Raw genomic sequence first — 26,578 nt, forward strand, 5'->3', positions numbered from 1 at the left:
GAGCAGCAAACCAACATATACCAGCATATTAGAATGATTTCTGAAGGATCATGTGACACCGAAGACTTTTTTAATCACAGGAATACATTACATTTAAAATATATATTCAGATAGAGAATAGTTATTTTAAATTGTAATAATATTTCACAATATTACAGTTTTTGCTGTATTTTTGATCAAATAAATGCAGCCTTGGTGAGCACAAGAGAAGTAAAACATAAAAATAAAAAATAAAAATAAAGAAAAGCATCAGAAAATGTTGATACTATAGGAAGATGGTAGATCTGGGCCTCCAGGACAACTCTTTTGGTCCTCTGCAACTGGATGAGGTCCATGAAAACCAGAGATACCTCATATTTTGAATAATGGGACCCTAAATGCAAGGTGAACATACTATTAAGAAGCCATGTGCTTCTAATGTATCATAAAAGTTTCTCCTGCGTTTGTTCTGTGTAAGAGCCTGAAGAAGCCTCGCTGTTCAGTATCTCAGAACTGCATGAGGCCATTGCTCCAACAGTAGCCAGTTATTTACTTCAAGACATTGAAGTCTGATTAAAATAGCAGAACTGAGAATCATATGTGATAGCGATTACAGTAGAGCAGGCACTCATCCCCGTATGGAGTTTAGCGTATCAACCGATACTGTGGAGGAGAGCAGAGACAGCCGCCAGATGAACAGCCCACAGTGGTTAAGGACTGGGGAACCAGAGGGGAATGTTAGGGTGCTGGGGATGATGGTGGAGGGGAGGGAGACCCCCTAATTACACTGTAAACACAGCTGTAGGGCAGCGATGGTTTTCCACATGTGCCTGATTGTGTAGCACAGCTGGCAGCAGAACTCAAAAATGTTTTGGTCAAGTGCTTAGATGTGATGAAATTTGGTTGTTGCACAGCCAACTAGAAGTTGAATGAATTCTTGGTAGTTACAGGCATACTTCAGGTTGTTTGTAGCTCAATAGGTTTTGAGGCCATATTGTCAAATGCACTGTATAAAGCTCATTGATTACCTGTAATTAATACACAACTTTCAGTCCTGTTTTATGAGGTTTTTGTCTATTTTTTTTTTTACCTTGTGAGAAATACTAGCTGATGCCTTCCACGTTTCTGCTGCATGAGTTGCGATCAGAGGGATGATAGATGCATATAAGCAGAGCTTGATGTTGAGTGAGATCGATGTAGATGACCAGATTTTGCACATTTGTTGAAAGACTGTTGATGCCTTACCAATCAAGCATTTGACGTCTATCTCTGCATCTCCATCTCATCCAATAGTGCTGCCGAGGTACGTAAACCAATCAACCTCTTCGATGCTGCATCCATCAACCTTAATCCTTGGAATGTCACCTTGAGCATCAGTATGCATGACTTCCTCAGTTGGTGCATAAACCTGAATAACCATTGTCTGTGTATGGCCTGATGGAAAGTGTTGGTACATTCCAAGTTCCCATTCGGCTGATCTTCTTTGCAGTTAACACTGTATCCATCTTCAGATGCTTGACTCCACAATGGGTTTGTTCAAACACTTTCATATTAGGATCTAGATACCTAGGATCCAAGGTCCTGTGTCCAGTTTCATTCAATTTGTAAAAATATCAATATATGATAACATTTTTATTTTATAGTATGTTTTATTTTATTATATGTGTGTGTAAATGTGTGTGTGTGTGTGTGTGTGTGTGTGTGTATGTATGCATGCATATAGTAAAAAAATATATAATTATGTATGATTATTTATTATAAATATTATATATATATATATATATATATATATATATATATATATATATATATATATATATATATATAGAAATTATATTTTGTAAAATAATAAAATTATATAATATTATTATATATTATACTATATTATATAAAATGTGTTTTTATATTAATAAATATTAATAATAATTTTTTGTATATTATGTATATTTATTTATATTATATTTGCATATGAATACTTTAAACATCCCAATAAACTTGCAGGAGGTGGTGACTTTATTATTTTCTTTTTTTTTGTCTTATGTAAGGTATTTGTTTTTAATTGATCAGCCATGCAACTGTATACTTTTATTGGGAAAATAAAAGAGCTCAGGAAGTGTAATTTACCTTTTAAGAAATGTGCTTCTGTTTAATGATTACAGTCTTTAACTGCGAGCTATCACCACACACCATCTCTTGCCCACCAGAGCTCCCTGACAGAGGTTAACCGGCTATATCATCAACTGAGCCTGTCCTCACCGACACTTCAAAGCTCCTCTGCTACGCTGCAGCTCCCCGGCCTCAGGCACAACAGGGCTTTTTTATTGGTGAGAAGCCTGTCAAATTGTTCTGACAGAGGAGGACAAAAGACTGACTGTGGATTTGTGCTGAAACGGATGTAACGCTGGCACAAAGATGGTCAGGACATCCAAAATGCATTTTGAACAATTTATGAATAAGACTCGATCCACTAGCTCTGCATGCCATATTCATAACCCTGTGAATATCTGTTACAGCTGATACCTTGCATATAAACCTCCCGGTGTCGAGTTCTTGTCTGAACATGCATGACTGAGCTGGGAGGTGGTAAATTAGGTGAGTTGGGGGTCTGTTTGGTGCCTGGGGTCAACTCAGGGCACCGTTACAGGTGGTTGTGGTTGAACGGAGAACATTACTGAAATGCTTCACATCCCTGCCTTATCCTGTCTCCACAATCTGTGAGTGACAGCAGAAAGGCTCTACTTACGACTGGCTAGGCTGCCCCTTTTCCTCTATCTGTCTGTCTTATTCTTTCACACATACAGATACAGGCATTGCAGTTCACTCCTCTATGTGGGTGTATTCAGTTTCCTGATTTTGATGCAGTTTTTCACTGTCTTCAAAACCACAGATGTTTGGTTTACATTCCTCTGTCGAAGAACAGCATACTGCATACTGCGTTGCTATTTTCTCTCACTTTTTTTTTTTTTTTTGCCAAAAGCCGTCCCACATTAGGAAAGTGTAACAAATAGTTTTTCACAGCTGTAGGGCTTCAAAGGAGTGGAAAAGATAGATCTTTCAGAGATAAACCATTGAGAAACATTCTTTAAACGTTCATCTGAGATCTGTTTTAAAATAGAGGCCATTTACATTTTTTTTTAAATAGCACAGTTGGCTGCCATTTACGGCAAATGAGAACTATTTTTGAATTGTCTATGCAAATCCTCTAATCAGCATAAACATTACAGATAAGTAAAAAAAAAAAATTGGCAAGAAAGGTGAAACCATACAAATGTCACCTTTCCACATAGTTTGTCTTAAAACTGAGAGGCTTAAAGTTTAGTGAATCTCATCTCCTGTTAATATTTCACCATGAAAAAGTTTTAATTAGCTTATTTCTTTCATTATAACAATTTTATGACAATTAAGCAGATTTTTGCACAAACATATTACATTACGTGTTTATACATTGTGCACACTGTGTAATAAATACATATGTAAACTAAAAGCTAAATAATAATAAAAATAATAAAAAATATTTTAGGAAGTTGTTGTGATTTGTTTTTGTAATACCCATAATTCTCAGTGGCATTAGCATGGAAGCCTGTTCCGCCACAGGATTAAAAAATGAAAAAAGTATTTGCAAAAATTTAGAATTTTGAGGAAAAAGTACTTTTTTTTCTAAAATTTACATTTTAATTTACATTTATATATATATATATATATATATATGTAAACGTTTGTATCTCGCAATTCTGAGTTTTATATTTTTATATCTAGCAGTTCTGACTTTTTTCTCTGAATTCAGTTTCCATCTCAATTCTGTATTTTGTTTCCATGATGAAATAAAAAATGTAAAACGACAATTTTAATCTCACAATTAAAATTTTTCTGAGATTAAATTCTGGCTTTATATCGCAATATCAGCTTTTTCTTATCGCAAGAAAAAAAAAGTATTATGACATGAAAAGTCAGTTACCTCTTTAAAATATTTATTTATTTATTTATTGTCTTGTGGCAGAAATTACATACACATTTCGACATTCTGCAATATTTTACTTATTCAAATTTTTACTCATCTGCATAAATTACAGTACAGAAATTACATATTAATATTGTGCAATTGTATGTATTAATTTAGTTAGTTATTTAGTGACCTGAGATTTGTTTAGATTTACTGAAATAATTTCCGTCTGAGATTTTATGTGTAAATGTTTAGATTTCCTGTTTAATCTAACTGAACCTTAACAAAACTAAGAATTATAAAAAAACAAAAAATGCACAAAGAACTCAAACTGGGCTCTCCAAAGCACAAAAGCTGCTCTCTTCGTCTCTATCCTCGGATGTGGGACATCAGCCATTCTACCAAGCGGCCATATGTTTTTAATCACTGCTGCTCACCATTGTATGTCACTAAGATTTCATAATCACCCCTAGTATTCACGCACGTGGTCCTGTTGGTTTTTTAAAAATATAATATGGCTGTGATTCTGTCATCAGTGCACTGGAGGGAGGGTTTCTAGAGGGGAGGGAGCTGAGGAGAGAGAGAGAGAGAGATGTGTGTGTTGGGGACGTTGGAGTGCGTCAGAGCGCACTGGCTCCCCTCGCTCCAAACTCACTGCATCTCCTTTCCAAGAAAACTCCTCCAGATTTTAGGAAGCCTCTGGATTGCTTTGTTTGGATGTACCGACAAATATTACAAACCATTCAAAAGAAGGATAGCGGGAGTTTAGATAGTTTTATCAGCGCAAAAGGAAGGAAAGCGCCGTTACGCGTCGATTTGAGAGATTTATCCGACAATTTTGGAAGCAGCGCTCAGGACGCGCATAATGGATCGATAGTACGAACTGCTGGGAGTGTAAAGAAGCTCCTCTAGACACCGCGTAAGCGCATTTTTTTGGTGGAATAAAGGCTCGTTACAGAGAATTCATTAGTTATATAGTGTTAGACACCGTTTCAGAACGACGTGCGCTGTGATGGATGGAGCAGTCCTCTTGATATCGATGCTGGTGATGGTTTCCTCTGGAGATGTTTGGAGCGCGTCGTATCCTCAGCGGTATAACCTGTACGCAGACTCCCAGACTCAGACTCAGTCTTTAAACGGGGCGAGAGCAGCGAGCAGACACAGGTAATGACACTTTCAGTTCAGCTAATCAGTCTGTGCTCTCATATTCTTCATTTGACGAGAGAAAGAAAGAGGGAGAAAGTCTGTATTGGGAAAGAAGATAGACTTTCCATGTTGCTAATAAATTACCATAACATTGTTTATTACATTGGTTCCACTAATATAATAGATAGATAGATAGATAGATAGATAGATAGATAGATAGATAGATAGATAGATAGATAGATAGGATTTTGCACAATCAAGAAATCCTGTTTAGTTCAATTAGATGTGACTTTTTCAGACAAATCAAACTTTGTTCTGCATCTACATTGCACAGAGGGCATGACAGATTACAGACAGACAGATAAATAGATGGAATATTTTATAAGTCCGGGAAGTTACAGACGTTATGCATTTTTCTGTTTTTCCATTTATTGAGGGACCATTACCTGGAGGGCTTTAAAAAGCAAATGTGCTTTTAAATGTGTGGCACAGATGACTACATGAAAGCAAAAACCTCCCTTCATCTGACAGTGAAACGACAGGAGGTGCATTTTCTGTCCATCAGAACAGCTAATTATGGCTTACTGAATGCAAGGTGGTAGTTTTTCTGGGACCCCTGTGATTTCCAAAGCCTTACAGGTCATGGTTATATGTGTCACCACCTTGGTAGTAATTAAACTAAAATCACCTTCCTTTATCTGTCAGTCTGTTGGTTCTTCAGTTCAATGCTCTCTCTCTCTCTCTCTCTCTCTCTCTCTCTCTCTCTCTCTCTCTCTCAGCCACACACACCCTCTCTGACATTGTTGTTTTGATTGTGATTATTGGGGTGTGAATGGGAGAGGTTGTCCCGGTTCTGACGTGCAGACCGGGGCTTCCCCCTTTTTCTGACGCAATGCTTTCTGAAGGGTGGACAGACACGCAGGCCACATGCTAATGGCCACAAATTATGTCCTGGAATCCATCTAAACAATGAGTAAATAAAGATTAGTCATAGAAATTGTTCATATACAGCCAACTGAGTCCGTCTAAACAATTTTGCACTTACAAATAGTTCCCAAAAATAGTCTGTCAGATTTGTGAGGGTTGATGTCTATGATGTGAGATCCCTCTGTGCCAGCGGTATGAAGTATGTACTGCCTGCTTGAGAAATCTGAGTCGAGTTACTGGGGATTAGCAGCCTGTTTGAACTTTGAGTTACAGCAGATGTAAAAAGTATTCTGCGTTTTGTGTATTTATTTTATGGAAAGCGAAAGAGCAGGAGGGAGGGAGGGTGAAGAAGTGTGAGATTGAAGTCAAGGGAAGAAGTTGTTCTTTTTCTTTAATGTGGAGAACACATCTTCTCTCTTGTGGCTTTTTCTCTTCTGGTCTTCTAAAATGAACGGATTGATAAATGTTGACCCGTGTTGCTTGTATCAAATGTGCATTTCCAGGGAAAACCGCAACATTAATCAAATCTATAAAGGAATGTATGCCACAAATTTAGCAGACATTTTATGCTAAAAGATTCTGAAAGAGGAACTGTGAGAAGTGGAGCTGCAGCTGCCAAATGTGTAAGCACCTAAATCACCTCTTTCCTCTAAATTGTAGGCATTCGCTGCCAGGTTTTTGTGTGTTGGAATACATCTCCTAATATGATTGTTTTGCGGTGTGTTTATCTACAAAATCCAGCACTTTAAGAGGATACAGCATCTTTGAAAATCTAGCAGAATATGTGGCATTAGTGATTGCCGTATGAAAATGAAATGGAAATGCTGGTTCATATTCATTCATATATATTTATATGCTCCAGTATAAATTAGTACATCTAATTTGATGGAACCTATGGATTAGCTCAGCTCTTCAGTTTGAGTTTTGGTCTGGATCTGAGCCTTAAGGGGTCTAGTTTTGGTCTGACATTCTGACGGCACCCATTCACTGCAGAAGATCCCCTGGTGAGCAAGTGATTGAATGCTAAATTTCTCCAAATCTGTTGTGAAGAAAAAACTAACTCATCTACATCCTGGATGGAAAATGTTCATTTTTGGGTGAACTTTTTTTTTAGGTAAACTATTATTGAATAAAACATCTTTTTAAGATGCCCACAATATGTCATGTGCAATAAATAATGTCTGTGTGTGTTACGACCATAGACAGAGACATTAAAATGGTTTGGGTTGTGCTTTAGCGTCACAGCATCTTAGAAATGAACCCTTTTTCTGCCAAACCAGAAGTCAAAAGTACACACCTGAATGTTGTGTGCACTGCTATTCAGGAAATCATGCTGGACAAGCTTTGATGAATGCCCTGAAGACTGGATACCCATGTTAATTTTTGCATCTTTCATAAATTTCTTAAATATATTTATGCTGACAGACAAACAGAGAGTGCTGGAATGCTGGTCTCCAGAGGGTGACTTTTAATCTGGATGGTGTCACAGTAATAAAAATGACATTATGTGACTAAGTTTGCCTTTATGAATGTAAGGTCAAGTGAATGGTAACTCCTCAATCACTATACCCAAAGACCTGATTAGATACTGACAGTGGTAAGAGCTTCTTAATGGGATAACAGCAAAGTGGTTTTCATTTGATCTATTTTTGCATTAAAGCAGACTAATGGGGGCTGTAAATGAGAGTCTTTTTCCGAGTTTAACATTTGGGTTTATTTTTTATATTTTTGCCAGCAATCTACTTTTCAAAAGTGTTTCTCTTGTAACCCAACTACCTTAGAATGGGTTGATTGTTTTTAGTCAAAATTCAAACCCATTCAATGCATCTTTGTAGTATGTAAATCTCTTACATGCATCCTTATTAAAGTGTTTCTTTTTGCCTATGGGGCGGTATTTAAAGAGGGTTAACGCAAAGCTTAGCCTCTGTGGATGGAAAGTTCCTGGTCCTCGACCTGGGCTTTTTGAAGATGTGGCAGTGGTTGTGAAGCCAAAAGCTGCTTGTGGTGGTGCCTGTTAGTCTCCATCACATGCAGACAGGAAGCCTTTGCTTTAACAGCGGCCTCTTCACACCAATAGGAACTTCCTGTAGAGGATGATCAGGACTCTGGCCTAGTTCTGAAAAAAAAAAAACACCTCTGATATGCAAAGTGCTTCCTGTGAACAAGTTTGTGTTTGACAAGGTAAGCAGTTAGTGAATGTTAATGGATATTAAAGACATCCCAAAATGTCTGTCATGAATGATTGCTTCTGGACGACAAGCTTGAATGGGATTGTGTCATAGTGGTTAGGTTTAAAGCAGTGATTCCAGTTCAGTTATTTTTGTTAATGTCTTTTTTGAACTATTACGTCATCCCAACAAAATTTCAACCAAAGTTCTTTTAATGTTACTGTAGGACTATTTGTTATAGCTTTGAGAGAACGTTGCCAGAACATTAGCCAATGTTAGCTGGCATGATGAAGCGATACTTGTACAAATGAATATCTAAATATTATTTTAAGATGAATTATAGCTCGATTTGTGATTACAGCAGCTTAACGGAAGCGATACCAAACATGCAGTCTTTTGTAATTAAGATAGGATAGCAGTATTTATCAGATAATCTAGATTTTACATTTCTGAAAAAAAAAAAGTTGGCTCCATGATAGTAGAGTGTTATGGAAATGTATCAGGGTAAATAAATACATTAAAAAATTCAGCTAGGATGCAATAAAATTGGTCAGAAGTGACAGTAAACTTATTTATGATTTGTTACAGTATTTCAAATACATTTGATTTAAAATAATAAAAAAGCATACTTTTCTACAAAAATATATGATTTCTAGAGGATCATGTGATGCTGAAGACTGGAGTAAAGGCTGCAGAAAATTCAGCTTTACCATGCTATGTATAAATTAAATTTTAAATTATATTAAAATAGAAAACTGTTATTTTTAAGCTTAATAATATTTCTCAATATTAATGTAATAATAAATGAAGCCTTGGCGAGCATAATGCACTTATTTCAAAAACATTGTAAAAATGTTTACTTTGTTTTAAGGACTGTTTTAGAACAAGTTAAAAACAGACTAATTAAAAACTCAAAAATGTATGTATGTGTTCATCAAAAAACCAACCAATACAGCAACATTAATTTCACTGAGGAGTAAATTCCAGCAGATTTTGAATCATCTGATTTCACCATGTCTGAGAAACCTCACAAATAAGTGTTTTTATGGGGATGGTGTGCAGATGGATGTTAAATGGATGTTTTCCAAAAGTGTCTCATCTACACAGAAACATCAGAAAACATTAAATTTGATTTCAGTTCATGTATAAAGCCTCAAAAAAAGATAATTGGAGATGTATTTATGAAAAGAACTCACCATTCACTGATGCATCCAGGTCACACACACTCACAATTGTATGTCTGATCTACTGTATCTCTCATGTTTTGCCGCAGATTGCAATTGCAAGTAAATTTGCTTTCATCTTTGCAGGACTGTGATATGAAGAGTGTAAAAAGTAACACACCTATAGCAATGGTGTGGTGCATAGCACAGCGTGCAAAATACCAGGCATTGCCTAAATGCAAAAAGGGCATGAAGCCACATCTGTGGTACTTCTGCTCAAAAGGCATGTTCCTTCTCCTTTTGCTTTAGTGGGGTTCCAAGTTGAGATGCCACAGATGTGCAGCTGCGGTCAAACCCCTGCAGAAACCGCTTTCCTGTAACAGGAGCGAGTTACAGTATAACCACAGGGAAACATTTTTCCCACGAGCTTACCCTTCCAGCATTAAGTATGTGGCTTGTTTGGTAAAAGAGCGACCTGACATTTACTGGTGCATTACTTATAAGGGTAATCACAACAGTGCGGCTTATCTGGAAATCAGAATGAGAAATAAAATTGGATGTGAACACCAATAATATCTAAATATTGACTTGAGCTGATAAGAGTGGGGTTAATAGGAGGACATCTGTTAGTGGTGGTCTTGTTGCTTATTCTGGCCCAGTGTGTGACTTTTCCTACCTCTGCTTTATTTAAGGAGGTCATGAAGAAAAGTATTTAGGTTCAGATATTTAATGCATTCCTGAAGGTTTGAGTCACAATGGGAACTTGTAGAAATCAATCTTCATTGTGTACTCAAAAAATAAAACTTGACTTTATCTTTCCGTAGCAAATTATGGCTATTATAGCTGTTTCTTAAAGCCATTTCAACTAAGCCATTTCAAAGTTGTTTTCCCCAAAAAGTGGCATTGTCATGCGACCTACAAGCTGCATCAGTGTTTTGCGCTATCAGAAGTCAGAAAGAGCTTTATTGCCAAGTATGTTTGTGCATACACACAAGACGTGGGTGGTATCAAATAAATATAAGTGGTATTGCACATATTTTTATTGCTCAATGGGGAGAGCATTTAACTGTTAATGAGGCTATTTGTGAAGATTATAAAACGTGTCCTTACATTACAGTATATTTAAAACATATCTAAATACATAACTTTTATTTGATTTTTACTTTATTATTTTGATGAGAACACTATTGTTCTATCAAAAACAATTTTTTACATCAAAAGTGACAGTAAAGACATTTATAAAGTTACAAAATATTTAGATTTCAAATAAATGCTGTTCTTTTGAACTTTCTATTCGACAAAGAATTCTGAAAACTTATTATTACAGTTTCGCTAAAATGTTATTAGCAACCATTTTCAACATAATATTAAAACAAATATCTAAACTATAAAAATAAACATTTAAAAACAGTAAAAAACATCTTACTATATATATATATATATATATATATATATATATATATATATATATATATATATATATATATATATATATATATATATATATATATATATATTCACATACATATACATACATATATTACTTTAACAGTGGCAATTTTTTAAAATAATAATAATAATAATAATCATCAGTATTATTATTTTTGTTTATATATATATTAAGCTCTTAATGAAAACTGTCCAGTTATTAGGTGTCAGTGTTGAATGGCAACACTTGATTGCAAAATCAGTATTGTGCCTGTGGGTTGGTTAGTTTTGATATTTCATCTCTGTATCAGTGTTTTAGTGTGAAGACACAGTTGGAGTGGACAAGTGTTCCAGCCCGGTGCCTTTTCGGAGAGTCAGACGAGCATGTGTCCCCTCCTGGGGAGAGACAAATAAGCAAGGCTGTAAAAACAGGCTGCCCGTTCAGCCACAGCTGCTCTGACCACTTCCTGTTGCAGAGGTCCCAGGCAGCATGCAGGGTCACTCGGAGGATATGTGGGGAGAGACAGGAAAGAAGGAAGAACTGAAGAAAAAGAAAACTGTATGATGATTGAGCCTTTGTGTTCAGCACTGGAGTACAGGAAGTGAAAATCGTCAGGCTATTAAGTAAAACAAGAGGGAGTTTTATGTCATTGTGTGTTTTTATGGAGTTCGATATCAAAAGAATCACTGAGAATAGTATTATCTCTTGATCTCTCTCACTTTCGGTCATCTCTCTGTCACACATTCAATCTTTCTTTATTTGCGTAACTTGATAGTGTGTTTCATAATGCATTCAATCTCAAGTATGCAGAGGCACGATATTGATGGATGTGTAATTGGGTTGTATAATCTCCAGAACCACAATTATCATGTGTGTGCATTCTTAAAGGAGCATTTAACCCACAAATGAAAATTGCCACAATTTACTCACCCTCATGTTGTTCCAAACTCAAATGATAGTTCATAGTGTCTGTTGAGCTCCAAAAAGAACAAAAACAAAATACTATTAAAGTGGATTATATTGTTTGTGTGCTATATTAAGTCTTCTGAAGTCATAGCTTTGTGTGAAAAACAGACAGACTGAAATATAAATCGTTTTTACCAAAACATCTTCCCATCTGTTTTTTATTCAGATATATTAGAGCTACAGTGGAAGGGAAGAATGTCAGTGAAAAACTTTTTGGAAAAACGTGACTGGGGCAACATTTCTGCAAAATGGTTTTGAATTGTTTCTTGTAAATTTTCCAAGACTTTCAAAATCCAGTGAAAGTGCATTCAGTTTTATTTGAAACAAGTGAACAGCAATCTTGCAACGTTTTATTACATAAGTTGTTGTAATTATGCCAGCAGTTCAAAACTGAAATGTCCAGGGAGTGCAAATAAAAGTTCTACATTCTATCACATTTGAAATTCAGAAACAGAAATAACATGCTGCCTACACTAAATCTAACCAATAGTGTTAACAACAGTAAATATTGGATGTAAAACACATTTGCTTTAGCAAATATGTCATTTTAGTTTGCTTCTATATGTATTTCATCTACTTTCATCAAACTGTACCAGGTGAGCTAATGAGCAAGTTTACTATGTCAGAAAAGCAACACATGTGGAGCTGATTATGTGATGCAAATGACAAAATGTATTAGTTTAAAAATTGTGCACTGCAGTAAAAAGTTTATTAATTGATAATTGACCCCTAGTAATCATAACTTGTGTGAAAATGTATAAAAGTGTTTTCCTGCCTGTTCACAGCAGTGAAATGTATGTATAGGTATGTTTTTAGAGGTTTGCAAAAATGTAGGTACAGTAGAGGAATATTTTTCCAATCAGCCTGGGTTGGAAACTGCTTCTGTGAGGTCAGATCCTCACACAAAGCCTCTATGCGCTGAAGAAGACATGAAATACGTATGTCATTAGGACTACTTAAAGTTCTCTGTTTTTTGCCGTTTAGAGCCTAACATAAGTGGTCACTGAACTGTTCTAAAAGAAATGTTGCTAAGAGTTGTGTAAAGCTGTGTGTTCTTCAACATTCTTTGCACTTGTGTATTTTCTGTTTTGGGCAAACTGTTTCTTTAAATTTCCAAAATGGTGTTTCTGTCCCATTGTAGACTGTTACTAGAGGCTATAGCTGTTGTGACTTCTCCATGAAGCCAGAAGGTGGTTTGGTGGGCAGATTCCAAGCATGTGAGGACAATCAGAAGCTGAAGTCTGAGGCAGCTAGTTTTGCATGATGTCACTTACTACACCTCACACACCAAAAGAAGAAGAACTGTCCAGCCTCTGTTGGTAGCCTCTACATGTGTTAATCGTTGGGACTTTGCTCTATGACTCTGTGTAAACATATCCACATTAATCAGTACAGTACCAGATGGGAGAAGAGGCCTCGTGTGTTTTAAAAGGGTGGGGGACATCGTCTTGGCACTAGCTGCCGGATTACAGTTCATATAAGAAGCGTTAAGACCCTGAATTGAGGAATATCTGAGGTGACACGAGTATATAAGAGTTTCCACAAAACAGGCCAAAACTGAAGGTGATCATATATGGCAGCACTCATAGAGAGTTTGGAAAGTTATTGCATACAACCATTCAAGAGTTTGGGGTCAATGAGATGATTTTATTATTTTTTCACAAGACTGGAGTAATGGCTGCTATAAATTCCGCTTTGCATTACAGGAATAAAATGCATTTCAAAATACATTAAAAACTGAAAAATGTGTACGAATATTTCACAATATTACTGTTTTTACTGTATTTTTGATCAAATAAATGCTTATATCAGTTTATCACAGGCATAAAGTGTCAGTTTTATGAAATGAATACTATGATTTATGATAAGCTTCAACGACAAAGACATGAACAAGATATCCATCAGTGTGCATAATGTAAGATCCGTATGCTAAACATATGGGGATACTGTAGTTAGGTTCTTGTATAGTTAAATTCATTTTAAATGAGTTAAATTAGTTTCTTCCTCATTAAATGGCTCCCTAGATAATAGACCATTTCTGCAGTCCATTCTGCTCTGTTGTTTTAGGTTTGCTGGAGAAGGTCTAGGAAGTGATATCACTGGATTCTGGAGCATGTTACACATGTGTATATTTATGTACTCAATCATTTCAGACACATTAATCAACACGTGAGTGCCATCGGACATGATTGAATGTTCAGTATGTCCATATTGTGAATCACTTGGGAGGTTCAATGAGTGTGAGTGTAGGAAGGCTGATATTTTTTGACTGAATGTTTCTTCAAAATGCTACATTCTTCTAATGTAATTTCTGTCCTGGGAGCAGCAATTACAGCTTTTATTGAGGGAATGATTGGAAAAAACAGTTTTCAGCAGTGCTGAGGAACAAAGAGATGACTGTATCTTTACACCACATACTCTACATTGGATTAGGTCACTTTTCTGACAGATAATTAGAGAATAGTGTGTGTGTGTGTGTGTGCTCTTGTTTTTGTGAAATATCAGGACACAACTCTGTATAATGACATGGGTATGACACAGGTATTACAAGGAGAGGGTGACTTATGAGGACATAACCCATGTCCCCATTTTTCAAAACGCAAAACAAGTTTTTTTTGAGAAAGTAAAAATGCACAAAGTTTCCTGTGAGGGTTAGGGTTAGGTGTAGGGTTGGTGTATGGCCATAGAACATACAGTTTGTACACTATAAAAACCATTACTCATATGGGATGTCCCCACTTTCACAAAAAAAACGTATGTGTGCGTGTGTGTGTGTGTGTGTGTGTGTGTGTGAACAGCGAGACAGTGACTTCCAAATGTAATTTATACACCCTTTAACAGCTCTGCAAGAAGAGAGTGGTTTTTGTAAGGTATTTTACATTGACTTTTATGCATTTGGCAGACACTTTTATTCCAAGTGATTTAAATTGGAATCAAGCTATACATTTCACCAGTTCATGTATTCCTGTGAACTAAACCCATGACCTTGATATTGCTAGCTGCATGCAGTACTGTTTGATCTTCAGCATTATGTTACAGAAAACAGTTTAAAGGTGTCTTTTGCCTTTGGTAATCATGTGATGTGAATTTATTTGAAACCTCATATGGTCCCTACTTATGCTTTTTAAACAAAAATCACACAAAGAGAAAGTAACTCGTTTGAATTAAACAGCAGATATCATCAACTGCAACTTAAACACATGCTAACATCTTTTTTTTTTTATCATTTAGCATTATGTTCTATTTCAACTATTTAGAGTCTTTCACTGCTGCAGTTAGTTTTTAGATCCAAGCAGGTGAAACAATCATAACATCAGGGTAAAATTACGTTATTACTCTGAGATGTGCTTCTGTTTTAGCATATTTCATTTATTTTGCCATGTTTTTAATCTCAGGCGATTATGCAGATGATTTTTAATGCCATGACATTTCTACTTTACTTCACTTTAGCAAACCCATTTATTGGAGTCACTTATGACTATAAAGTCGTTTATTTTTGGATAACAGAAATTATGTAATGGAAAAATATGAAAACATTTTGCATAGCAGGGATTAATATCATTTTTTGTATATTGGAATCAGGTCTCATTGGTTCAAATAGAGGCTGCACAAGTGTAAAGCTGCCAAATGCACTTTATTTTGTCCCCTTTTCCTGTCTTCTCTCATATTTTCCATTCTTTTTGGCGCTGAAAGATGTTGAGAGTCTTAGTAAAGTTATGAGGTGCATGAGTGTTTGATAAAAGCGAGCCTAAAATGAAAATTCTGCATGACAAATCCAGTAAGAATGTGGATCATTCATGGCATGGAAATACTGTGGTCTGGTTCACTCCAATCAACAGCTGAAAAACAAATAGTGATGGACTGAAGCAGCATGACAACTTAGTAAAACCTATAAATCTAGAAAGCTCCTTGCATGAACTGCTAGCATTACACGCGGTATTGTTATGAAGGCTACGTATTGAGTAAGGGATTGTCCACTACTTTACACCATAAATGAGATACACTGAATTCAAAACCTTGTTGTGTTATGATGCATGGAAGCAGATTTTACTGGACACAACTGTGGAACGTATTAGTAGTAATAGAGATATAAAAGACAATGGAAAATCATTTGGAAAGCCTTTTAATGCATTACCTGTGGAAACAATAATTTTGTCTGGGTAAAATTGAAAGGATTGTCCCCTTTTATTAAAAAGATCCTATAGGCTTTTAGGATTAATTACTTCCTAGTCGTTAGCAGTTGCTATTTTAGGGGGAGCGACTTTCTCATTTTACAGAGCATTTGATTGAACAAACATCTGTGTTGTTTGACATGAGCGATGAATATGTTTAATCTGTTTTTCCTGCGTATATCCACTAAAAGTAATTTTGTTCAATGTTTAGTAACACACTAGCATATAGATGAATTCAAAGCTAACAGATATGGACTAAAAGCTACAAAATTCTCTTTTAGTTCTCTGAAATTCTGTTTTTTTTTACTTGTTGGTCAAAACACTGCATTTTCTTTTGTAATTCGTTATAAACATCCTTTCATTTAGCCAGAATGGATTATGCCATGATGTCATTACTCTGATCTAGCACCATCTGTGTTTAATATTGAAGGCCAAAACATGAAATTGTGCTGACAATACGTGTGAGCATCCCAAGCAGCTGTGGAAGCAGGAAATCCACCGTAGGTTACTGATGAACCGTGAGCAATCAAAGCAGGAGTCAGGTGGTAATGGTCTAGAGAGTGTCCACATGGAAGATGTCTTGGGAAAATTACGTGTTTTTTCCATGACGAGCCATTTGTTGGCTAACTTCCCTCTATTACATAATGCATTTGCAAAAGGAATGGGTCTTCTGTTGGTTACTTCTTAGCAGTGACCTTTTCAGAGGTCACTTTTTATTGCAAATAAATAACTAAGTAAAATTACGATAATATCGATAAAGACCGAATGGGAAGTCATTATAATGCTCTGGAAATTATCAAGAAGTACAGCTGTTATCAGTGAATGTAACCTCTTTAGTTTTAATATTTCTCATTTTGAATTTATACGATAAGATTTGATGTTGAACATATTTTAATGCATTATTATCTTTTATTTATTTAAAGAATAATTTAACAAACTTTTATTAATGTTTCGTTCTTCTATTTATTTTAATCTATTTTTCCTTTTATTTTTTCATATATTACACTGTTATTTTAAAAACTAAAACTAAAAACTAAATTTAGTAATTAGTTTACATATAACCTTTTTGTCATTATTATTATTTATAAATTATAAAGAATAATATTATTTATAATATTATATTTTGTATATTTTATATGTGTGTGTGTGTGTGTGAATTAGTTTATTATATAAATATATAAAAATACACACACACACAGTATATACATATATATATATATATATATATATATATATATATATATATATATATATATATATATATATATATATATATATATATATATGAATTACCACTCTTTATGAAATGTGCTATATAAACTAAGAGTCATGAGAGGTGGTTTTTGACTAATGAAATTTCACTGTGGGCAGTGCCAGTAGAAAAGAAAAGATGGGGAAAAAAATGTCCCATTGCTTGTTACTTGTTGCAGTCATGGCTGATTTGGACCAAAAACAATAATGGAGGGTAATACTGTCTATTAAAATGGTTGATGTCATCTCAACACTGATTGATCATCATTTCTGATAAGCTGTCTTCTAGAGAAACCAAAACTTTTGCATGGGGCCACATTTGGTGAATAAAGAGTTTATATTCCCCTAATGGGAATCAATGGTATTCATTGAATTTTTAGCAGCTGCACACGTGGTTGTCTGGTTTAGCATGCTTTAGCATGGAAATCACATGTTTATGTGACGTCATAAAAATAATCTATGTGGGTTTATTCTGAAGAAACACAGAATGAGTTAAATGTGCACTGATGGCAATCTTTATTGCAGCGGTCTGAGGTGTAACTTAAGCTTAATTCATGAACGAACAACTGCAGAAGACAAATCGCATCTGCGTTACACACAGCAGACAATCATGTAGTTTGTTGCTCTTACTAGTGGACTAAACCAAAACTAGGGCTAAACTTAAAATGAGATACTGCAAGTGATGCATCCAACTTGCTCTAACTGTAGTCAGCATGAAACTCAGCAGATGTTTGAATTCCCAGTGCATGCAGTGAAGAGATTGTAACGGCCTGATCCCAGGGCTTGTTGATGTTGGTGTGAGAGGCAGGGCTTACTAAAAGAATCGAGAGATGTATTTATCTGCAGATTTCTGCTAATTTATGAGGCCAGGGGACATAAGGACTTCTCAGACTGATAGAGAATCACTTTAAATCTAACACAGACACTAGTTTGAGAACACTTAAGGGGGATATGTTCTTTAAACTTGTTACTATCTTTGGAGGGCTTTATTTATTCATATTTTTAAAGCTGTGAATCTCAGTGATGGAATTTCTCATATATAATGTTTAAAAGTTCATTCAAGGTCAAATGAGTGTTAATTTCCTATGAAAGCCATTGTGTATTGTAATAGACAAGCCATGATATAGCACAAATTATAAATTGGAAAAAAATATTATATTAACGTTGGACTTGGCAGACTTGTTTACAGTCTTTTGTTATAAAATCTATGTTACATTCAATTAGTCCAGCTAATTCCACAAGTATGCTAACTTCTGTACATGCGCATTTCTTTTTACAGAAACTGGTGTGCATATGTGGTGACCAAGACTGTGAGCTGTGTGGTTGAAGATGGAGTGGACACTTACGTGAAGCCTGACTATCAACCGTGTTCCTGGGGTGTTCAGTGTGCACGTGTTGTAGTGTAAGTGCTTCTTTTTTTATCCGTATTGGACTTTTGTTTTTCTCTCTCTAACATGTTTTATCTCTGTTTTATTTGTCATACCTTCCATATATTATACAATGATTATCGGTGTATTCATTATACAGCAGATACAGTAAAAGGCTATAATAACGGCATTTTGGGCCAGCAACAAACAAGCTAAGCAGTATTTCTCTGTAACAGGTGGCTAAAACCATCTACTAACCAGCCTGGGCTACTTAGAAGCCTGCTAACATAGTCAAAGCATAATAGCAGTGAAATTGTTGTCTGTATGGGCCGGAGGCATCAGCTGTGTTGCAAAGTTGCAACTTAAAGGGACACTAAGTTACAACATATGTGTCATTATTTCATGATTAAGTATCATATTTCAGGGGAACCCAGAAGTTACAGAAGGCAAAATTAACCTTACCAGGAGAAACTGAAATTCAGAGCACATCTGCTTACAAATTTGAATGCTGCTATTGGATCATTGTAAGTAAACGTCATATAACGTGACTATTCATTACTTTAAAGAGCCTACAAGCTACAATTTCCCTAAAGAACAAATAGTGCAACCAAACTAAGATCAGAGTTTACAAACCATCTAAGTAGTTGCTTTGCTAAGTGTCTCATGTTGATTTTTGTTCCAGTCTAAGAACATACAGTATGAACGGCTGGTGCAACCCACCCTAATTTTTACACAAACTATAACTATGATGTAACTTGCTAACATAGGCAGCACATGCGTGTGGCATGAAACAGGCCCAAAGTTGGGTACCATTTGCTGTATGTTATTTAGCTTAATGCTAGTTGTATGCTACTTTACCATGACACTTTAGCTTATCCATTTTATGCATCTGTTTGTTGATATAAACATGCACCTATCAGACTTTAGATCAGTCAGAGCATTTGAGGTAAAAGCAAGTCTGTTTTTCTGACCTTTATTTTAGTGCACTCTAAATAAGTGGAACCACTACCTATTACATCAACTAATTTCAGCCAGGAAACAGATGTTGAAAGCTAACATCATCATAACATTCATAGACGCTAGAATATATACCACATCACATTTTACTGGAAATATGAGTCATTAAAGTCTAAGAAATACTAAAAACATTGTGTTTACATAGTAAAGCTAATGTCAACAAATGGAGATAAATAGAATGTGGTTTGAGGATGCCAAGATTAGTAAGTGTGTGCAATTGCAAGGTGGTTTCCAGTTGCTGTAAATGTACTAAACTCCAGCTGGAAAAGCTTAATCCAACTCCTTTAGACACACACACACACACACACACACACACTGCTACAGTATGTGTGGAATGAGGTGGCTTGCCATTCCAAACTCTACAACCAACGCGCCACAGGAATTAGGCTTAAAACCTACTAAAATACCACCACTTATTTTTGCACTCATCCAGTAGAGTCGGGTGACCCCTTTTCCCCCTATTTTTCTTCTCACGGGGGTTATGGAACAGAGTGTGTAGACAAAAATGCAGTGTCTTAAGAACTGTAACCAAAAGAAAAATAACAGAAATGTTCAAATTGTTTCCTATTGCATCTAAATATGGTGCTGATGTATGGGTTCAAGGCTAACCATGATGTTTCACTATTATATTTGTTCATTTAAATGACACAGTGAACTTGAGACCTAGACTACTAGTCAGAATTACAACATAAATATAATGTCTCTGATGAGATGGTCTTTTTTAGAAACCCCTTACCATGAGTATTAAACTTCTATAGATTTATAGTTTCTTAATTACAAAACATACAAAAGGTCCCATAGATTCAAGGAGGCATCCATGCTACAGTATATCTAAAGATATGCACAGTTTCCACCATAACCCAGTCCTTCATTGAATAAGAGGTTTATACAGCTGGCCGGCAAATGTCTATGTAGTAACTAGTGAAGGTGGTATGACTGTGCTGAGAATTCATTTGGATACATACAGTATATGCTATAAATGTCTTCCTCCATTCTTGGAACAAAAACAGTATGCAATTCAGCCTGTGTTTTTAAAGTGTTTGTCGGTATAAATTAATAAATTAATTTGTTGAGAAGTGAGTGTTGCAGTACAACACTGTTCCCAGAAGGGATTTGTTTGTTTAAACGGAGAAAATGTTTAATATTGAATATATTATACAATATACAGAATTGTGAATCGTAAGGTTATGCATGTACTAGGCCTGGATATTTTTTGTTCTTTTAGATTGTATTGATTGTATTCTTTGTAGTTTTTATCATCATATAATTTGTGTTGTTTTGATTGTTTCTCAGTCCCATGTATTTCACAATTCAAACTAAACATTGCAAGTCAGGAAATACTTAGGCATGGCTGGATTTATCACAGCAGTGTCCAAACTAGGACATTTCAAGCTTTCATTCAAATGGATTTCATGTGTTTATAGGTACCGGACCTACATGAGGCCCAGATACAAGGTGGCTTACAAAATGTTAACAGAAATGGAGTGGAAGTGTTGCCATGGATACAGTGGAGTAGACTGTAATGATGGACCAAACAGGGGATCTGATACTCAGGTCTCAACAACCAGACCTTGGCCTAGACCACAACCAGGACAAACTGGAACTAATAATGGTCATGGACAGACCGGAGGGAATGGTAAGTTAATGTTTTCTGGCCTTGTTGATGTTCTCGATCCTGCATCTTCTGCATCTTTCAAGCAGATCCAGTCTTTACAGATATACTCTAAAATGTTAAAACTGGCCACTGGAGCATTGCTTTGATTGTCAGAGTTGACAAGACTGTGAATTATGGGTCTGCCAAACCATTGCTAATCTTTAAATATCTAAAGACTATCTTTAAATTACCATTGTGTTTGATCTTTGCCTAGGGAGAGGTGACAATGACAAGATTAAGCAACTGGAGGACAAAATCCAGAAGTTGAACAAAGACCTAACTGACATGCAGTCAACTATGCGTGGCATGAATGAAAGATTCCAAGAGGAAATTCGTAAGCCAGGTTTTAATAGTGGCAAAACACCGGCTGATGCAGCCCAGCCTGAAATGAAAGAGACCATCCATAACATTCAGACCAAGCTTGATCAGTTGGACAACCGTACTCAAGCTCATGACAAGACTCTAGTCAGCATCAATAACCACCTCGTGAATGGAAAGGGAGGAGGCAATGACTTAGACAATGGGGGAGTGGGAGGAAACAGGTTAAACACCTTGAAGGAGGAAATCCTCAGAGAGCTTGAACGTCGAGTGACTCTTTCATGTTCTGCCTGTCAGTCTGGAGTGGAAGACTTGAGAAGGCAACAGCAACAAGATCGGGAGAGGATCTTTGCTCTGGAAAAAGCAGATTAATGCCATGGACCAGCGTCACCGCCAGACTCTTGATGGTTTGCGCCGAGACCTCAGCCGGTCTCAAGGCTGCTGTGATACTGTAACAAACCTCAGTAGACGACTTAATGACATGGACAGGAAGATAAGCTCAACGTCAGAGGCCTATGACAAGCTTCAGGATCGTCTGAATAGGGAACAAGGGGGAACTGAAGGTGGTGGAAATTCTGAAGGAATAGGTGGACAAGGACAAGTTCCTATAATGCCAGATCTTTTCAATGATAGTCTAAAAGACCTGGAGAGACGGCTCAACAACACTGTACAGAAGGCAGAGGAAAGCTGTGCTTATATGGAGACTAACATACGGGACTCATTCCAGCAGGAACTCAGAAATCTTCGCATTGAATTCAATAATCGTATTCTTGACCAGGAAAATAGGATTACTGACATAGACCTTGACATAGGAATGGTTAAAGAAACTGTATTTGATCTTGATAAGCGCCTATCTCGGCTTGAGAATACTACATCCTTTATAGACAAGAGGTTAAGCGAATGCTCTGGCTGCTCAGGCTCAAGTTCTGGGTCAAGTCCAACCGGTGGTAGTCCGAGCCCTAGTGAGACAGTGAAGTTTTTGGAGTGGAGAGTCATTGCAAATGAAGATGAGATCAAGCGGTTTGACACACGACTCAAGGATCTCTCGGTGTCCGGTGATTCTCTTGAAGACAGGGTCATTAACCTCAGCCATGATGTTCGCAAGATCAAAGCACTAACTGGAGACAATGGAGAACACTTCAACAGGATTGTCATGGAGATTGAGAACTGTGATGTGTGCAGCACAGTGGAAGATGACCTAAAGAAACTCAAGAACATCACAAACCATGCCATGGACAGATGGCAGAAAGAAATGAACTACATTAAAGGTAAAACTGACTCTGGTCAGACGGGCTGTGTGGATGTTTGCTCCAGTTTGCAGAATGAGATGGATCAGTTGAGAGAGGAGGTACAGAAATGCAGTGGTCAATGCAAGATCGACCTGACTACTCCTACAGGAACAGAATCAGGAACAGGTCACCTGGATGACCTACAGAAACCACTGGATGGACACAGTGTCATCAGCAGTAATACTGGTGACCTCCGGTCAATTCAGAGAGAACTGTCTGAGGTCATCTTAACCTTCAGCTCCATCAACGACACACTAAAAGGTCTGGAGCATGTGGTCCAAAAACATGACAGTGTTATTCACGACCTTGGAAACACCAAAGACAAAATTATTTCTGAAATTGACAAGATCCAACAGGAAATGACAGAGCACATAGAGGACAGCAGGGTACGTTTTGACAATATGGATCGAGATGTACGTCGCTTTGGGAATAACTTTGTGGTTAAGATGGGTGACTGCAAGAGGACTGGCGATGGTCTGGATAAGAGGCTCTCTAAACTCGAAGTGGTTTGTGGTCGGTTTGACTCTGTCTCAGATAATCTCCAAAAAATCAAAGAAGGCCTGAACAAACATGTGTCTAGCCTGTGGAACTGTGTCAGTGGGCTAAACAACACAGTGATCTCTCACAGTGAGTTCATTGAGATCTTCCAGAACACACATCTGGATGATATCCACGGCAAGATCAAGAGACTCAATTCCTCAATGGTCCACATCCTCAAGGAGTTCCAGAGCTTAACTGAGAATGACTTGACAGGTCTGACTTAAGTGCTTAAAGTAGAAAGCCAGAATTAGAGTTTTACTAACAATTTGACAGCCTGTAAAATCATATTCTAAATTTCCAGCACCATTAACTAACATATCTCTTATATTTTAATGGATATCAGCGTTGTACACCATTCTAAATTTAACTGAGAATGGATTCCATTTAATGTCATCCATAATGCAATTGCCAGAGTGCATTAATTGTTAAATGTCTTTGAATTACAATTTAGTAAACGTCTCTTGCTGCCATTCCGATTCAAATTCCAATTCAACTTCCTGTGGGGTGTGACTGTTCAATTCAAATTTACACACATTCAAAGGGAGACGATTCTGAAATTTGCACAACAGTGATGGATATGAAAAGACAAAATCTTTTAATTACATCCTTTTTAATTATAGGTTTACCTGGACCACCAGGTCCTCAGGGAGAAGGAGGGCTCCCAGGTCCACAGGGACCTCCAGGTAATGATGGACCACCAGGTATTCCGGGCATACCTGGGCCGAAAGGACCTCCTGGTGAGAAACCTTATTTTTGTCCAAGGATTAGTCTCCCAAAATGAATATTTTGTCATTATTTACTTATTCGTGGTGCTTTTGGGAGCTTGGCTGTATACTGTACTTATCTTACATGGAAAGCAGAAGCTCAGTATATTATTCAATAAAACATACAAGATTGGAATGACACGAGGATGAGTAAATTTCAGACTGACAATTGTGATTTTTGGGTGAACTAGACACTTCATATTATATGACACTTGCACAATATTTTAACATGACTAAAATTTTGCTTTCCCCTATTTTAGGTCTCAGAGGAGAGAGAGGTATGTATTGAATTTGCTTTTAGTTCTTTTAGCAGCCTTATCCTAGTCAATCACTGAGGTTATTTTAATGTGTGGCAATGTTTGGAAAGAAGACAAGAATTCAGTGAGATGTGTTAAGTGTCTGATTGCACGAAAGTCAGCGATTCTTCTGTTTTAAGTGTAGCGCCATGTGCTACGTTGTTATTGGCAGTACTGGGTCAATAGTTGAGCCAAAGGTCAGCAGCTGACAACTAAAACTGGTTGTGTAAACCATGGCTATATAGGGATGAATTTAGGGTTAAGAACTGATTATGTCAACAATTTGAAATCTTTTATAAATGTACTGTTGTGATCATTTCAGGTATGGCCGGCGCAGATGCCAACATACCACATCTTTCCTTTTCAGCAGCTCTCACAAATCCCATGGTTACATCTGGAACAATCATTTTTGATACGATATTGGTAAATGAAGGAAGCTACTATAATCCACAAACAGGTAATCTTGGCACTGCTGACATAAAGTCTATCTGCATTTCTACTTGGCATGAAGCAAAAATAATGTGGAAGGATGGAGCCATGGAAAACTGTATACATATTTGTTTTTTCTTAAATATACAGGTATCTTTACTGCACCACTTGATGGACGCTACTTCTTCAGCGCTATCCTGACAGGTCACAAAAATGAGAAGATTGAAGCTGTGCTCTCCAAGTCTAACTATGGCATGGCTCGGGTGGACTCAGCAGGTTACCAACCAGAAGGGTTGGAAAACAAACCCATGGCTGAAGCAAAACCAACACCAGGGTCTCTGGCTGTCTTCAACATCATCCTGCCCCTTCAGGTGGGCGACACAGTCTGCATAGACCTGGTCATGGGCAAACTGGCCCATTCAGTGGAGCCTTTAACTATCTTCAGTGGTATGCTTCTATATGAAAATGTGTAGTGGTCTTTTCAATGATTAGCACTGAGACTAATCAGAAGACCAGCAAAACGACGGGGCTATAAAGAGACACTCTAAATGACGTTTTTCCATCTGGGATGGCGATGCACATGCTGTGCATTGATTTTCCTTCGGTATCTTATCCAAATCTACGGATGTTGTTAGACCTCCTATGAACTCCTTGAACAGAGAATATAGTTTTATGTGGAGGAACTGTTTGCCCTTGATATGTAATCCTAACCCGCATTTTGGAGAAGTGTTGTAACAAATACTACTGCAGGTTTGTGTTGACATTGTTCTTATTGAGATATTTCCATGTTATATGAATCACAGACATGAGTTAAGAGTAATCTCTCATGCACCAAAAATGACTGTGAGGTCTGTCCGACTTCCCTTGTATGCCACTGCACGTTAAAGTACTCTTGTGCCAAAGAGCTTGACTCACAGTCAGGGTTATATAGGTTAGGCTGATGGGTGTGGAAAATTGGGAGATCTAATGAAAGGAATTCATATTTTTGCTGTGAATGTTCAAATCCTGTGCTCCTTTATCTGCTTTGGGTCAAGGCATGAAATTTAAAACTATACCATATATGCCTTAGTTTGAATTCTTTCTATTTTATTTTTATATTGGAAGTGCCAAGTTTTCCAGGAGTAGCATCCTGCTCTTGCCAAAGATGTTTAACTTAATTAAATATGTGGTTGGTAGTATGATTTCAGGAAGCATTCAACATGTTACCCAACCTGTTAATCAGTGATGTACATCATTGCTTTCCATGCAAACTCTGCCTCTGGAAAAGAGACGAATGCAATGAAATCTTCGTTCCTCAGGCTTATCTAACCAACGAGAAAGGGCTTTTTGTACATGCATCTTCTTGCATTTTGAGATCCCGTTGACATGTTTACAAAGACATCAGTTCTACTGGAGTGGAGAACCATTGCATTTTGCTCCATATTCATATTCCCAGCCTGAGTGTTCAATGGAGATTATTATCAAACAGAGCCTATTCTTAATGTGGTTCAACAAAGTGCCTTTGAAGAATAACAAAGCTGAGGATTCAGAGGGTGTCCTTCAACTCCTTCTGTCTGTGTGGTCTCGCTTGAATGTTTACTGTACGACAGCCCAAAGAATTTGGAACTACGCAGCTTTTTCTTTTTCTGGTTTAAAACATACTTGTGCAATTTCACAGCACGTTGAGAGAAAAGATCTCAGTGTAATGCTATGAATTTTCAGACTTCATGTGGTCTAGAATGTTGAAAATTAAGGCTGCTATCTTTTATGTGCTGTGTTTCATT

At 36.8% G+C, this 26,578-nt stretch overlaps 1 pseudogene; it reads left to right on the plus strand.

Moving 5' to 3' along the window:
* Window positions 1–4,517: 4,517 nt before the first annotated feature.
* Window positions 4,518–25,353, plus strand: LOC113060737 (EMILIN-1-like; annotated as a pseudogene).
* The last annotated feature ends 1,225 nt before the right edge of the window (window positions 25,354–26,578 follow it).

This window comes from Carassius auratus, chromosome 42 (genome assembly GCF_003368295.1).
Source record: "Carassius auratus strain Wakin chromosome 42, ASM336829v1, whole genome shotgun sequence".
Taxonomy (NCBI): Eukaryota; Metazoa; Chordata; class Actinopteri; order Cypriniformes; family Cyprinidae; genus Carassius; species Carassius auratus.